The sequence below is a fragment of the Lemur catta genome, chromosome 26, assembly GCF_020740605.2.
Source record: "Lemur catta isolate mLemCat1 chromosome 26, mLemCat1.pri, whole genome shotgun sequence".
Taxonomy (NCBI): domain Eukaryota; kingdom Metazoa; phylum Chordata; class Mammalia; order Primates; family Lemuridae; genus Lemur; species Lemur catta.
This window is the reverse complement of record NC_059153.1, coordinates 3,484,482-3,501,000: the sequence shown is the minus strand read 5'-3', so window position 1 is coordinate 3,501,000 and position 16,519 is coordinate 3,484,482.

Below are 16,519 nucleotides of genomic sequence, written 5' to 3'. Positions count from 1 at the left end.
GGGTTCACATTAAAATGCAGTAAATATTCAGGTAAGCACAACACCTGATTTGAAAAATAGCATAGTTTTTTTTTTTTGATGGTTCATTTGTACCTTCAGTTAAGAAAACTTCACAATTCTTCTGTCTGACAAATATTCCACCCATCAAATAACACATAAAACCATCTCTGTTGTCTCTGTTAAAGACAAATTGGATACCTCCTATTTGTCTCTTGGTTACTTTAGTTTTGAGAGTTTCCAGAGAAGGCAATTCAATCTCCTTTCAGATCTTAAAGGGCGGTAGCAACAAATTGTAAGTTTCTTGAGATCAGAGATTTCCTGTTTCTCTAAGTAGCCACTCTACGTTGTTATTTCCTCGGTTTATCCAAAAAAGACTTAATAAAATAAATGCTGGTGTAGAGACAGTTTGCAGCACACGGTGAGGGTCTCTGTTGCATATCAAAAGTGTATTCTTGCATTGACAGTTCTGGACACTGAAATGACCTGTTTTTTTTGTGAAGCAAATATTCTTTCGTGACTCAAGTGTGGAGGGACACACGTCTCAGCAGACCCTGGGGAGCCAACAGCAGCTACAGTTTGATACCTTCTGAAGTATCCATGGTGGCTTTTCTTACTCTTGCTACATGGAAGATACATTCAGAAAGAGAGAAGCAATACCAAGCCAAGTTGCTATAGATTCCAGAGGAAGAAGTAAACAGAGGAAGATTTTCCCACAATGAAGACAATCAGAAGAGAACCTGATATGAGAAGATCACTCAATACAGAAAGAAAAACTTTAGTCTTTTTTCTTGTCCCACTAAATGTTCCCATTCCTAGTTCCTTGAGTGAATTATTTCCTTAAACGTGTCGCACAGTAACAATCCTCCTCTTCAGTGGGGATCGCGGTTAACTCTTTAACTCCTGCTAGAGATGAGAGCCTAATACTATATATGGGTCTTCCAGTATTTCTAAACTCGTCAGAAATACCAGCCATTTCCTCCTCAAATTTATTAAGTCATTTGGCAAATACAGAACCAGCTGCCTACCCTGTGCCAGCCACTGTCCTAGGTGCTGAGGATTCAGGAATAAACTAAACAAAAGGTCTGTCCTCATTGAGCTTGGCGAATGTGATCTTTGACAGCAAGAGCTAAGTGCTACGTAAGTAAGCACTTTATGTAGATTATTAATCTTTCAACTATTTGGGGTAGACAGTATTCACATTTACAGATGAGGAAACTGAAGAATTGATAACTAAAGCAACTTGTAAAGGTTACAAAACTTGAAATTTTGGAGTCAGAAACCCAACCCAGTCAGTCTCCTGGCTACACACCTTAAACTGTGTTCTATATTCCTCCCCAAATATTTGACAATGGGTAAAAAAACAAATCTTTTTCTTTGCCTAAACTTGGGGCATCTGACTCTTTATTTAGAGCTTTATAGCTCTATGAAGCTAACATGCAGCTTCATTCTTTAAGAAAGGCGTCTGAAAATTTGTGATAAAAAGCCAATTTCATTACCAAAAATCCTCTCCAGTTAAATCATCGACACCTGCCTGAGCAATTAAAAGGAAAGTAGGAATTCTCGGCCAAAATGAAAACAAGAACATTCTATAAGAACATCATGGTTATTAGGTGATTAGAGAAAGCTGAATGCCAACATTTTTTATAGCCACTCAACAGCTTTTTCTAAGGCAGCACTAGATAAAAAGGGAAATGAAAATACATTATATTTTCAACTTAAACTGGAAATCTGTTTCAATAACTGAATGATGGGTGAAATGTTATCATCTAATATTACTAATATGCTTCAGGTATACAAGCATAAATTTCAGCCATTAAGATACCGGTATTGATATATTAGTATCTGACTTTAAAATTCTTGTAACATCTAGAAATAAAAATTCAACTTGCTTTTGGTAACTCATCCAGTTTTGTGAAGTCTAATGATCTTCTCTTTATTTTTCTCTTGCCATGGTCTTTACCATCAGAGTGGCTCTTGCTCCAGTCCTCATAGTCTCTGTCTCCTGCAGTTTTCTCACATTTATACCCTGCCTTGGAGGCAAACATCTTCTTTCTAGATCCCTGGATTCATCTAGTCCTTTCCGATGTGTTCCCTGAAATTCAAGCTATCATAGCCAACACCCTCCTGTCAGCCAGTTTTCCCTATTTTCATCGGCAGACAACATCCCATGTTCCTTTAAAGGATCATCAACAACAAAATTTTGGCCCACTAGAAATCCCTTGAAGGCATTTGAAATTGCCCCATCAAAATGCCCAACTATCAAAATAACAAAACGCAAGGTAGGTTGCAACAAACAAAAGCCAACTCAAATGCCTCATGTTTCTGGAAGGAAAGAGGAAAGCAAAGTTTAGTCTAACGTGACAACAAATAACATTTTCTTTAAGAATGGTGTGCATGCTTACAAATTGCTCCTTGGAAGGTGCATGAGATGTTTCCTTTGCATTTTATAAGCAGCCACAACTTTCTTTCCTCACACACACCGGTCATAAGGAAAGCAAAAGTAACGGTATTGAAAAACTGGCCTCTGTGTGAACAGAGCTTTAGTCTAGTTTATAGGCTTGGACCCAAGGGACATTATCTCAGATGCCTCTAGAATGAAATGGAATTAGCAATCACACAGATCTTCTCCACTAGAATTGCATTAAAAATAATTTAACATACTTGTTATGTATACTTTAATCATATTATCCCATAAGTAACCAGTCACTGATCTCAAAGGTCAGTATATAATTACAATGAATGTACAAGTGGGAATACAGCCCTAGAGCCTGGAATGTATTGTTGCCTCTATAATTCTTCCTTCCTTCCTTTCTTTCCTACACAGCCGATTTGAAGAAGCTAGCCTCCTACCTCTCTTCGCAGAAATCGTGAATGTGAAGTCTTAGAGGAGAGGTGCTATAGACCCAGTGCATTGCTCAAAATACAACAACGACGTATTATCTTTGTATAGGAAGATAATATCATCATTAACATATCTTTGTTGCTATTGTTTTAAATCTACATGCATTTCCAGGATAGACACTCGGAGGTATTCACTCTACCATGGAACAGAGAATCTCAGTTATTCATGTGTATATTTAACTTATGACTTTTGCCAAAGATGCAGAAACAAATGTGTATTTTTTTCAATAATTTTGATTGTTTGCTTCCATGGCAAACTGTACTTCATCTTTACAGATTCTCTCAGATTCAGACATTCTGTTTCTTGAGCATGGAGTGGGAAAATATCCTCTTATCCATCCAGGAATCCATTAGTGAAACTTACACCAAATAAGCAACACAATGATATGACCACACGGTGTTGCTGTCTGGTGTCCAAGAAATTAGTCCTTCGTGTCCCTTTATGGTGTATAAGAAGCTCTATTATTGAATGAGGAGAGCCAGACACGGTGTTGTAGAAAGTATAATCTACCCATCCCTGACTCTGCACTCTTACTTAGTCTAGAAATACAGGAGCTGTATAGGGTCTACTACACAGAGAAAAAATAATGTATACAGATAGAGCCTAATGCCCCTATTTTTTTATGGAAACTTACTGTGAGCACCAAAGGAAGCAATGCCAAGTGCTCTACTTTCAAACAAATACAGCGAAAAAAAATCAGTCACTAACTCTTGGTCTAAAATTAGAAGCAGCAATGTGCCCAGCTTCCAAAGCTCAGTAAGAAGAAAACAGGAGAAAAATCACCACTTCCTGAATGTGTTTTACGGCCAAGAATTCTAGGCACTCACACTTGGGTAATCTGATAAGAAATCAGTTACCTAACATATTATCTCTGCATGCTGACAATTCTACCCACGCTCCCCCACACTATACTCACAAATATCTAGTCTTCTAGCTCCCAAAGCTGTGACTCTTTTCAAAATCAAGTATGTCACCAATCTTATATTCCTCCAAAATTACATTTTTTTCTACGTAAGTAAATAAGTAGATATAATAGAGGACAGATTAGCTAGAAAGATAAACAGAACATTAAATAAAAACCAAGCAGACAAAAATCCAGGTGTTAGGTTAGGGGTGATCATAAAAGATTTTAGGACCTTGAGCAGAATTTTTTTTTTCCCCAAAAAGTAGAGAAAGCATCCCAACCAATCAGAAATTTATATTATTATACAATTATCCCTATCCCCTGAGTACATTGTCTTGGTGGTAGAGAAGGCTGTACACTGGCCTTTACTCCGATTAGGACAATATTTGAGTTAGTTTTGTGTCCCTTTCATATACATTATATATAGGTATACTGTGTATCATCATATTTCATAATAATACAAAATAGCCTGGATAGCTGTCTGATTCATATTTCTGTCTCGGCTTGTTTGGGATTTTGTGTGTGTGTCCTTACGTGTGTGCGCTCTACAAGGTCTCTATTTTCGGCTGCCCTATTTCAGGGTGAGTCATCTCAATGGTTTTAGCTGCCGTGAATGGTTTGCCAAAGTTGCCTCTTACCACTCCTGGAACGTCACCAAAGAGCTGTCATTCCCACCTACCAACCCTCCCGTTTGCAAATGGGACACACTCAGTGCCCACCATAGACTATGACACGAGCCCACGGTTAGGTTTTAAAAATCCGCAAAGTAGCAGTTGATGAAATCATTTTGAGTTCTCCACCTCTCATTTCATACAATGTAAGGTGCTAACATGCTTATCCCCGAGGGTCCCCGAAAGGGCTTTTCCTTGGCTTCCATGGTAGTATTTCTCATTAAAAGCTCTGTCATACTTTCTTGAGCCTTTGTGCAAGGCAAGTTTGGAAAGTGAGGTCAAATGTGTAAAAATGAACAATCAAGAAAGAACCCAAAGTAAGCAAACAAAAAGTCTAAGAGAAGGAAAGATACACACGCACTGTCACATAACTGTAACTCACCTCACCATGTAGTAGCCACACGACCATTGACAAACATTCGGAAACAGGGCAAGGCGGACTGAAGACTCTAAACATACAACTCTTCTTTTTGCACTTCCGTATTCTTTTTTTTTTTTTTTTTGAGACAGAGTCTCACTCTGTCACCCGGGCTAGAGTGCCGTGGCGTCAGCCTCGCTCACAGCAACCTCAAACTCCTGGGCTCAAGCGATCCTCCTGCCTCAGCCTCCCGAGTAGCTGGGACTGCAGGCATGTGCCACCATGCCTGGATAATTTTTTCTATATATATTTTTAGCTGTCCAGATAATTTCTTTCTATTTTTAGTAGAGACAGGGTCTCACTCTTGCTGAGGCTGGTCTCGAACTCCTGACCTCGAGTGATCCTCCCGCCTCGGCCTCCCAGAGTGCTAGGATTACAGGCGTCCCGTATTCTCTTGTCTACTTTTCCCCTGACATCAAATCTTCTCTGCTTCTTTCCCCTTGCAGTTCACAGGGACATCGGGGCCAAAGGTCAAGGGTGGAGCTGGACACAGCAGACACTTGCCAACAGGGCCTGGGCTGGCACGTGGCCAATAGTGCCAGCAAGCCCCGGAGGTGCAGCCCACTTGGGGTGCTGTTTTAGACGCATGCCAAGAAAAGACAGATCAAACAGACAGAAGCTCATCAAAGAGAGGAACAAGATCATGTCAAAACTTGGAGATATTCGTGTGCAGTGTTTTTCTGATCCTCACACCCGTGATGAATTCAGAGCGACATTGAGCTCACCGGTTTCACTGACAGAAGAGCACACTTGTGGAAAGGTAAGTGTGGGGACATCTCCTAATTAGGCAACTTCTTCCATGTCAGTGAAAAACTTGCTTCCGTGCAGTGTTTTTCTTGAACGGTAGGGACATATTTGGATATTAGCTTTCAGTTATAAATTTTAGTAGCTCATAAACTCAAAGATAAAGCAGCCAAGACATGAGAAAGGAGTGCTGTATAATCTTTTCAATTGAAATAGTATTTTTTTTGCATTAGCTTCAATATAACAAATTCTATATATTTTAGCAAATGCAATGCAATGCTTGATTATTTGATTCAAGAAATTAAGAGTAGCCATTATGGGAAGGGGAAGAAGGGAATGAATATTGCAAACCTCAAAATAACATGCTGCAGTTTTTATTAGACAACTTTGTTATGACTTTAAGAATGGAGTAGTAGCTGAGGTCTCGCGGTGATTTTCAAGAATTACATCAAGGAACACAGCTAAAACTGCTCCTTAGATTTATTGTACTTGCTCCATGGGATGAGGATAAATACAGGTTTGAAAAGCTCTCAGAAGAAAGGGAAGATGAGAATGCGAAAGAAAGAAGGATTATTATTACATTAATTTTAAGTTTGAAACCAAATTCAATTTGAAAAATAAAATTTCCATCTTTAGCTATGATTTCTCAGTACAAAACAAGAAATGACAAAGTTAAACACACTGAAATATGTCATTGAAGTTTTGTAATAGCAAATATTATCTTATAATAAGTATTTCGGTAAATTTTTAGGATATGGGGATTTTAAGTAAATCTTAGTCTTAAAATTTGGGGAAGAGTAATAAATTGGCAAGAGTGAACCCAAAGTACTTGGAAAAATAATACAACAGGGATTTCCCAGTGTTTTTTTCTTCCTTAATACACTCTCTAAAATATATTCTTTCTGCTGTGCTTTACTTCCAGGATATATATATATATATATATGCTACTTAACACAAAAACGAATTCTACTAAATAAATCTTATTTTCAGCAGTTTGCAAGAAAAGCAGCTATAGTTTTCTCTCCAATGTTTTATAGTGAAAGATTTGGTTATGATCATAGAAAAGATGGTCAGAAATTCTAAAGCAGGCTGTTAAAAATACATCGAAAGGAGGCACAATAAGACAAAATAGTGCCAAAAGCTTATTATAATGAAAAAAAATCCTAAATGCATCAGGATAATAAAAAAGATTTCAAGAACTGGAATCATTAACTATCCCAGTCTTATGGTATCCTAAATTTAAAAAAAAAAATAAAGTATTAATGTATGATTATTGTTCTGAACCTTTTCTATATGCAGGATCCAAATCAACATCGACAACTGAACATGATCAGTATCAGTGTGAGTTTTGTCACAGTTAACGAGCCAAATTGATGCAGATAAAAACACCTTTTTAATGTTGGAAACAGAGCTTGGTTGTCAGAAAAGCACAGTGATGAGCGACCGTGGGGAGACATCCCAGCAATAATCAATCGTCAATCAGTCATGGAAACCGCTTATTCTGCTCTTAGACAAACCTCTTCATTACTCTCGATGCCCTGATCTCAGGAGAGGGAAGATGAAGGGGCAGCTTCCAATGAATAAAGCAATAGTTTTTCTGCACAGAGAGAAACGGAGAGAAAAGCAACTGAGATCGGGTTTAGGGATCACTTTGGTTTTTGAACTGTTTTCGTTTCCCATTCTGAAAAGATAGCTTTTTAAAGGGTGGCCGCAGAAATAACTAAAACAGTACTCAAATTTGCTTTCTGCAAACCGGGTAAGACGACATTTCTTTCAATAAATGTCATCAGTAGCAGATCTAAATCTGATCAGTAGGAACTGATTAATTGAAGGGAGTATGTTTCTTAAAAACATAAGAATATGTCCGTGTCTGTGTATGGTGAATGGAGTGACAGCTGTGGCAGCTATATCTTGAGAATATTAAAAGGTTAATCAGAATATTCGTTTCAGATAAAGGTTATATAGTTAAATTAAATGCGTGTGATTCAGAAAGGTAACTGCAAAAGCAAAACCCTCCGGTGGCTTGAATTCATACATGCTTTTTTTTTTTTTTTTTGGATATTATAATTTTGCCCTCTTGGGATCTGTGCATAATAACACTGAATCCCAGCAGAAGGCCAAAAAAAAAAAATCATTTCTTCTCTTTTGCTTGTTTACTTTTTTTTTTTTTTTTTTTTGAGACAGAGTCTCACTTTGTTGCCCAGGCTAGAGTGAGTGCCGTGGCATCAGCCTAGCTCACAGCAACCTCAAACTCCTGGGCTCAAGCCATCCTCCTTCCTCAGCCTCCCAAGTAGCTGGGACTACAGGCATGTGCCACCATGCCCGGCTAATTTTTGCTATATATATTTTTAGTTGTCCAGAGAATTTATTTCTATTTTTTTAGTAGAGATGGGGTCTTGCTCAGGCTGGTCTCGAACTCCTGACCTCGAGCGATTCACCCGCCTTGGCCTCCCAGAGTGCTAGGACTACAGGCGTGAGCCACCATGCCCGGCCTGCTTGTTTACTTTTGAAGCATATGCATTCTCTTTTCCTTAGGCAAATGCACAACGACTTTGGCACCTACCTGCACCACAAAACAGAACTGTGTGCTCAGGGTAAGGAAGCTGGTAGAGGCGAAACGATTTTGAATGTCTTTTCACAGTGGAAAACCGGTTTGCCAAAACAGTTTGACTTTATGAAAGGGCAGAACAGCTGTATTTGGTTTACAATAAATCTTTCACAAATCAGTAAAAAGCACATAGACAGCACAACTGCAACCCATAAAAACGGAAAATATTAAACAACAGGCAGTGAAGTTGTTAAACTTTCCCACAGCACTGCAGGTTTGGGAAAAAAAAAAAAAAAAAAAAGAGGCATCTAGAAAATCCACCCATGCAACTCGCATGAAAAAGGGGACCAAATCACATCAGAAGAGGAGCAGGAATGATTGCTGATTAAGAGGAAAAATCCTGTTAAAGGTGACTCTTCTGGGCATCGGGAGGAAGGCATCCAAGCAGTTGCCTCTCCTATTACTGAATGTTAGTGCAGCATAATTACTTGCTTGCCAAAAATGACGGGACATTGACCCCGCAGACTTATTGAATTCTCGTTGCCTGCCTGCAGGCCATGTCGGGGGTTATTCAATTTTGCCTGAGGAGGACAATCTATTATGGGAGATGAGTCAAGAAGGCATCCTCCTTGATTGCCCACCAAAACCATTATCTCAGCACAGGGAGGGCATCGGCAGGGAGTGGACGGACAAGACAACACTGATCTCGGTTACCCAGGGACAAGATACAATTTACATTACTTGAAGCCACGGGACAGAGGGCAATCAGCCCTGGGAATAGGGCGGCAGCCCTGGAGTGAACAGGTATTAACCGCAGAGCAGCCTGTGAGCTACTTGCTTATGCTAGACGTGACCTTTAACCTTACAAGGGAGTAACTGATTGGTTTGATCTGTAATTATGCAAATAATTTTACACCGATGAACAGAATGGTTCTCAAAAAAAAAAAAAAAACCAGAAGCAAAAAGCATCCAGGATCCTCAAATGTGAAAATGGGTGATTTTTCATATTGTAAAATGAAATGATATCAAGTATGTTTACTTTACCGTATCTGATTGTCATGGATTTTCTGTTCTGAGGCCATTTCATAGCAATAGCAGTTATTTTGACCCGGGGAACTTGTTGCAATCAAAATTGCCTACCAGTAAAAAAAAAATAAAAATAAAAAAAAAATAAAACCAAAAAAACAAAACAAGACTGCCTCAATCTTACAACTGTCCTTCCCTTCAAAAAAAAAAAAAAAAAAATTCTGGATACTGAATGAAAAAAACATTTAAGCAAAGGCCCCAGTGTGCAATGTGCCAGGAGTGATGTAGTAAAATTTTGATTTGAGACTGTACTCAATAAGCCAATTTTACGGGGCTAACGATAACATATAAGGAAATCAAGTCATGTGGCTCTTTAGACTTGATCGTTAGCTAAACCTTACTGGATTCCAATATTCTGTTAAAACTATTCCACTAAATTGGAAAATTGTACACTATTTTTATTTCTGTCAATGCAAATGCTTTATTACATGTTTTTAAACATGATTTAATTGAGGCAAAGAAATGCTTACATTTTTGTCTGGATTAGAAGGGTCAGAGACTATGGTAGGGATGTCTGAATATAATGATATGTTCAATTTAACATATTGAAATAATATTATGCTCAAAAGACCTAGTAACGGGTAGATTTTTGCAATCTTGGGAGTTCCCATCGGCATGAGATACAATTCCAATAGAAACAATGGTTCACATTTTCCAGATAACTATATAAGAATCCATGGGAAATCACTACAAATATGAAAAATAACCCATGTTATTTCAGAATTCTCTTGCTATGCTATTAGTATATCTGCAGAAGCCGAAAAGCAAATAACCTCTCATTCCCCCATGAACACTGACTAATTAAGGCATGAAACCAGGATGATTTGTGAAACAGCTTTGCAAAACAAAAGCTTTATGTGATTTTATGCTTGAAGCCTATTCTGACTCAAGCTAGCAACTAAAGAAAATTATATTAAACCACTGACTTAAAAATTAGAATATGTATTAGAAAAGGTGCAAAAATAACTGTCAGCCCCTTTTTTAAGTTCAAATGTATTAAATAATCAAAATGCTTTGCTTGGGCTCAGTCACGGCACATTCACAGGTTGACGTCTTCAATCCTATACCCAAGGCACACAAGTCCCTCTGTTCAAGTGGCTAATGAAACTAACATTGAAAAAAAAGAAAGGAAAAAGCGACTACTGAGTTTGGCACATAGTGGTACTGAAAAAAAAATATTGATTGATTACCTAAAACATAAATTTTGAGCAAACATATTCATAGGATTAAAGATCACAAAATATTAAAATGTGCAGTTGCCTTTAAATGACCTATTTTGGTCCTGCATTTTATAGTTGAGAAGAAGGGGCCCCTAGGGTTAAGCTTGTAGGAGATGTACAGCTTAGGGATCCAATGCAAGTCCCTGGTGTTAGGCCCCTCTGAGCCACAATCATACTGTGTGGCCTTTTGCAACTTACTTAACCTCTCTGTGCTTCAATTTCCTCAGACATAAAATAGGGGTACTAATAGTATTTACCTCATAGCGTTGTTGAAAGGATTAATTGGAAAATTATGTTTGTAAGAGGCAATTATAAGGTACCTGGTAGAATTTATGCTCTCAAACACTAGCATTTAGTGTTAAGCATAAAGCTCAAATTCATTCAGTTGGGTGGTTATAGGGCATGAATTCAAAAACAGGCTACTCTTTTATTAAACCACATCATCACCTCTGCTGTGGGCTTTTCTTGTTGTTGTTGTTGTCAGTTGTATCAATTTTATACATCTGGTTTAGAAAAAGTAAAAAATTCAAATCAGCTGAATGTGTATATATTTCGAAATCATCTCCAATCCCAACAGCAAGGAAGCAGCAGAATCAGCAGCTTGGCGTATGTTTTGCTAAATAGACTTATTTGTTCGCATATGATATGTACCGTAAAATCCTGCCATGCACTATAAATGCGGTCTAAAATGTCCAGTTATATAAAATATGAGTAGATTTTATTGTGAGAGTAATGAAAAGGCCAGAGAGACACTGCAGAGCTAGTTATTTGAACAGGTGACCGGGGGTCCCGTAATCAACTGCCAATCACGGCAGTTTTATCGTGGGTTTCACTTTACAAGCACCTGTGTGTATGTGTATCCATGTTTTTACTAATACGAAATCACGCTACAATTCACCGATGAAATATATAGCTACGTATTTCATTTAACAACAGATTATGAACATCATTCCATGTCAAAATTATATCACAACTAGTTAAAAACTCCAGCTCTGGATTCAGACGAAGCTGAGATCGGTTACCTCTCTGCCACCTACCAGCTGTGTGACCCTGAGCAAGGTACTAAGTCTCATTTTTTGATCTGTAAGAGAAAAGGATGTTAATAACTCCCACCCATCAGTTCCTGGTAAATGTTAAATGTAATAATTCATCTTGTTACATGGTACAAATACATGGCACTTAATATGCTCTCCGAAAATGTTAATTTTTAAAAGATTTTACCTCTATCACGGGTATAAATGCCTGGCTGTTAGGGAGCGACCAAATCTGCAGGACAGGAGGGCATTTGCTAGGGACGGAGGAGCAGGGAAGGGACCACAGGAAAACGTAGCTAACAACCCAACAGCAAAACGCAGGAACACACCTGTGGAGCTGCAACTCTGTTACAAGAACACCTGTCAATCATGCCTATCAATCATTTAATAACATCCCACACCTCCCATAAGCCCCACCCCTGGACCAGGCCAATAAAAGGGAGTCCTCAATGTCTTTGCTCGTGGACATTGACCCGTTCCTCTCTGGAACGTTCTCTCACTTTCCATAGCTCCCTTCTTTTCTGCGATAAAAGCTGTTTGTGTGGAATCGCTCCCTCTCTGAGGTCACTCCGTGTCACCGGCCCTGCTTGTGAATTTTCCAAGCAAGGAGCCAAAGAACCACCAGTCCACCAAAAGGCCGGACCTGACATGGCTAGTGGGCCCATCTGTGGCTAGAACACAATTTTCTAGTCTGCAAATCTCAGACATTTAGGAGTTTTCTGTCTTTCATCAATCTCATAAAAAATAATGTTTTAGACACACATTTTTGCCATTTGTCAGATTCTTTCCTTAGAATCAGTTATTAATATTTGAATCAAAATTTCCTGGATCAGAGAGTACAGGCATTAAAGAAATGTTTTATCATATATGATACCAGCATTACACTAAGCATTATAGCAGCATTGTATGAGAGTCACATTTCCTTATTATCAATTTTCTAAATTAAGGGGCAGTCTGTACAATGTAAATAAATTACAGTGTGTTAACTGCACACCTCGCTGAACTTTTATTTACATATATCTCCGTGTAACCAGCACCCAGACCCACATACAGAAAACCACCCTCCCATACCTCAGTGCAATTCCACCTGCCTCTTCCCGGTCAATAACCTCCCAGCTCAGAGGTAAACTCTATTCTGACTTCTAAACCACAAGACTCTTTTTTGCTTCACCTTGAACTTACGTGGAGTCACAGTACGTGCTCTTTTGTGCATGTTACCTTTTGCTCGACACAATGTTTTTGAGACAGATCCACCTGTATATCAATAGCGTCTTGTTTCTTCTTTTCTCATGTGTAATACTCTGCTATAGGAATATGCCTTAATTTGTATATTTCCATATGTTTGGACATTTGGGCTGTTCCCGGTGTGCGGTGTTATGAGTAAAGCTGTTATCAACACTATAAATGCATACGTGTCCATTTAGTGGAGCTATGCCCTCATTTCTTCTGGGAATTCATCTACCTGTACATTTTTTTCTATGAAGGTAGGCATCTATTTAACTTTAGTAGATTCGGTTTTCCACAAGCTTAAAACAGTATATACTTTCATCAGCAATGCCTGAGAATTCTAGCTGCTCTACCTCTTCATCCACATTTGATATCATCCTTGTGGCTTCACTGTTCACTTTTCTATTGTTGTCTTTTGAAGGTATGAGATATTAATTTCAATAAAATAAACATAGTTATATGGAGTACGTGAAACAATTCATAAGCATATTAAAATCATATGAGGTTTTTAGCAAAGTCTCTTGATATAAGGTCAATACAGAAAAATCAATAGAATTTCTTACAATAGCAACAAAGAACCTCAAATTGAAATTAAAAAGACAATATCAGTTACAAAAGTCTCAAAAATATCAAATATTTAGAAGCAAATCTTAAAAAGGATGTGGAAACCTTTATACTAAAAACTAGAAAATACTGATCCATTAAAGATGGTCTGAATAAATGGAGAATTATACCAATTTTATGGATTGGAAGGTTATGTTGATTATTATTCACAATTATGTTAATATGTTGATTTTCCAAAATTGATCTAGAGTGGTTGATTTAGATTCAATAAAGTCAAAATCAAAATCACAGCAGGCATTTTTGTTAAAATAGATAAACTGATTTTAAAATTTATTTGGAAATGCAAAAGACCGGGAATAGATAAGACAATTTGTAAGAACAAATGATAACATTTTAAGAGTTACCATAAACCTGTAGTAATTATGGAAGTGTGATATTGGCATAAAGCTAAACAAGGAGACCAAGGAGATAGAACAAAGAACCAAAATATAGATCGCCACTTATGTATTCATTTGATTTGTGGCAAGAGCATCAACACTATTTATCTCTCTAAAATTAATAGTTAAATTTTATTTGGGCAAATTTATGAATGTTTTCCCTTTATGGCCAAGGCTGTGAGTGCCACACTTAGACCTATCTTCCTCCATCGTAATAAAGTGTATTTTCTTCTCACATTTTATGGTTTCATTTTAGGATTTTATATCTTAATCCAGTTAATAATAATTTTGGTATTTTGTTAGAATCATGGCTATAACTTTATTTTTTAAGCAATAATTAGCCTGCTGTCTCAATATCAGTTATTGAGTAGTTCATAGATATTTCCAAGTTTTTTTCTGAAATGCCATCTTCATCAGCTTCTAAAATTGCATGCAGTTTTATATATATTTGTGGACTTTCTATTTTGTTCCTTTGATTCTGTAGTTTTATATATATTTGTGGACTTTCTATTTTGTTCCTTTGATTCTGTGTTTTTACCTATGACAATACCTATTCTTTATTGCTTGATGGGGGCAGAGGTGCATCTAGAATTGGCTAGAACATAAAATTTGATAATAATGGCAATTTTTGTGTTGTGCCTGACCAAAACTTCCAGAAATGATTAGAAGAGTCAGATGACTAAGAAAAAAAGAGAATCCCAAATCATGCTTCCTTTAGCACAATTTTATGGCAGCCATGTGTCCAGCAGGGACATTAGCATGGCAACAGTGTCTGACAAGTAGGACAAGTTTCCTATGGGTCTTCTACCGTCTTGATTCATCGAAGAAAGGTAGGAACATACTATAACTGGTTGGAACTTTGTTTTACAAACAAAATAAAGCAAAACTTTACACCCCTAGTTTGTGCTTTTTATACAAGCTTTATTGTAATTCAAAGAACAATACTAAATAGATCATAGTATGGATAGATATATTCAAGCCTCAAAATGAACATAAGAAACATTTAAAACCAATAACTTAGAATACTGCATGACTCTTTTGCCATTGCTTCTCAAAAAAGACAGAGGAAATAAGAAAAAAAATAACTAAAATAATAGAAATTAAAAATACTTCCATACATGTAGTTAGAAATCTAACTTATGGTTTTATACACATGGTGGGTATAGGAAAGATGAAAACTAACTTGAGTGACATATTCCTGAAGAGTAAGAAAAGAAGAAACCTTGAAAGGGCTTGTTGTGATTCTAATACAAACACATTAAGTATTGGGAGGTAAACATCCCAAAACTGTATTTCATGGTGTGATTACAGGTGCTAAATACTCATGGGTTCTAACCAGACTTGAAAAATTCAAAGGTCAGATACACAGAATAGATTTAGAAGTGGAATTTGGAAATGTTATTCTAAGCCCTTTGAAACCAACAATTGGGAGAAGAAAATCTTTGCTTCCCTCAAAATATTCCCTGGTAACATTAGCAACAGAGAACATGCTGAGATAAAAGATATCTTTAGTCTGACAATCTCACCACACCCTCTCATTGCTCCATTCCATTAGGCTAATAAATTAGTTTGTTCCTTATAGTCAGATATCATGTAGGTAGTATCCAATCACCCATTGTTTTCTTCATTAAATTTGTTAACTGTCTATATATATATATAAAACCCTATAAAACTTGTTTAGTAAAATAAGTCCAATCAATTAAAATAGATCTTGTTTAACATAAATCCAGTATTTTATGGGTTCTATTATTTCCAAATAATAATATTCATTGTTATAAGCACCACCTCAATCAATATTTCATTGCTCTGTGCCTATCAGCTGACATACTTGTTGATTATCATATGAATCTATATGATCTATAATCTATAATCTACACATAAATATTGTTCATTTGATATTTCAATATATAGTGACCTTCTACTTTGAAAAGTCTGAAATAGCCCCTGGTCCAGATATTTTAAAGATGAAAGAATTGAAATTCTCACCATTTATATTTAAGCATATACCAACTACAGCCTTTTGTTTTCATCTTTTGTATCTCTAACCAAAAGATGCTCCCTGCCACTACCATTATTAAATGGGAAGGCATTTTTTCTATTTTTTGGATCTCATCTACTACAGTGATTTGTCCTCAAGTTTAATTTCCTCTTAGTCTTCTCTACAGAATATACTTCAACTCTCAGTTTTGACATGCCAGATAAGGAAATGGTATCATTTCTATTTTTGTTGTGCTCATTAGGTTATATTCTCCATCATTTAGAAACATTTCCAGTTAATCTTTTTAATTTCCCATTTACTTTGTAGTTACTTATAGACAATTAAGTCCAGTATGTTAATATTACTTCTCACTTATCTTATATTTTATCTTAGCTTGTAGAACTCCCTCTCCTCGCCATTCTGCATGTTGAGATTATTTGGGCTAAGCAAAAGATCCTCCCTTAATACCCAATTTAAAGCCAACTTAATGAGCCCTGCCAGTTGGGAACACAACAGGGAGTTTGGTATCCCATCTGGTTAAGTGGAGACTACAATAACTTTCATGATGAGGACATCTGTTTAGAAAAACCAGAGTTCCATAAATCCAGAACTCTCCTTCCTGTACACCCATCACTGGTACTTTATCTTTATTCTCTTCAAGGTGATGTTCTTTCTTGTATTCCCTCAACTAAACTCCTTGACAGACATAAACTACAGCATTACCTGTTGAAATCATGTAACAGGAAGTCCAGTTTTGTTGTTTTTGCTCCACTATGTTTATTTCCT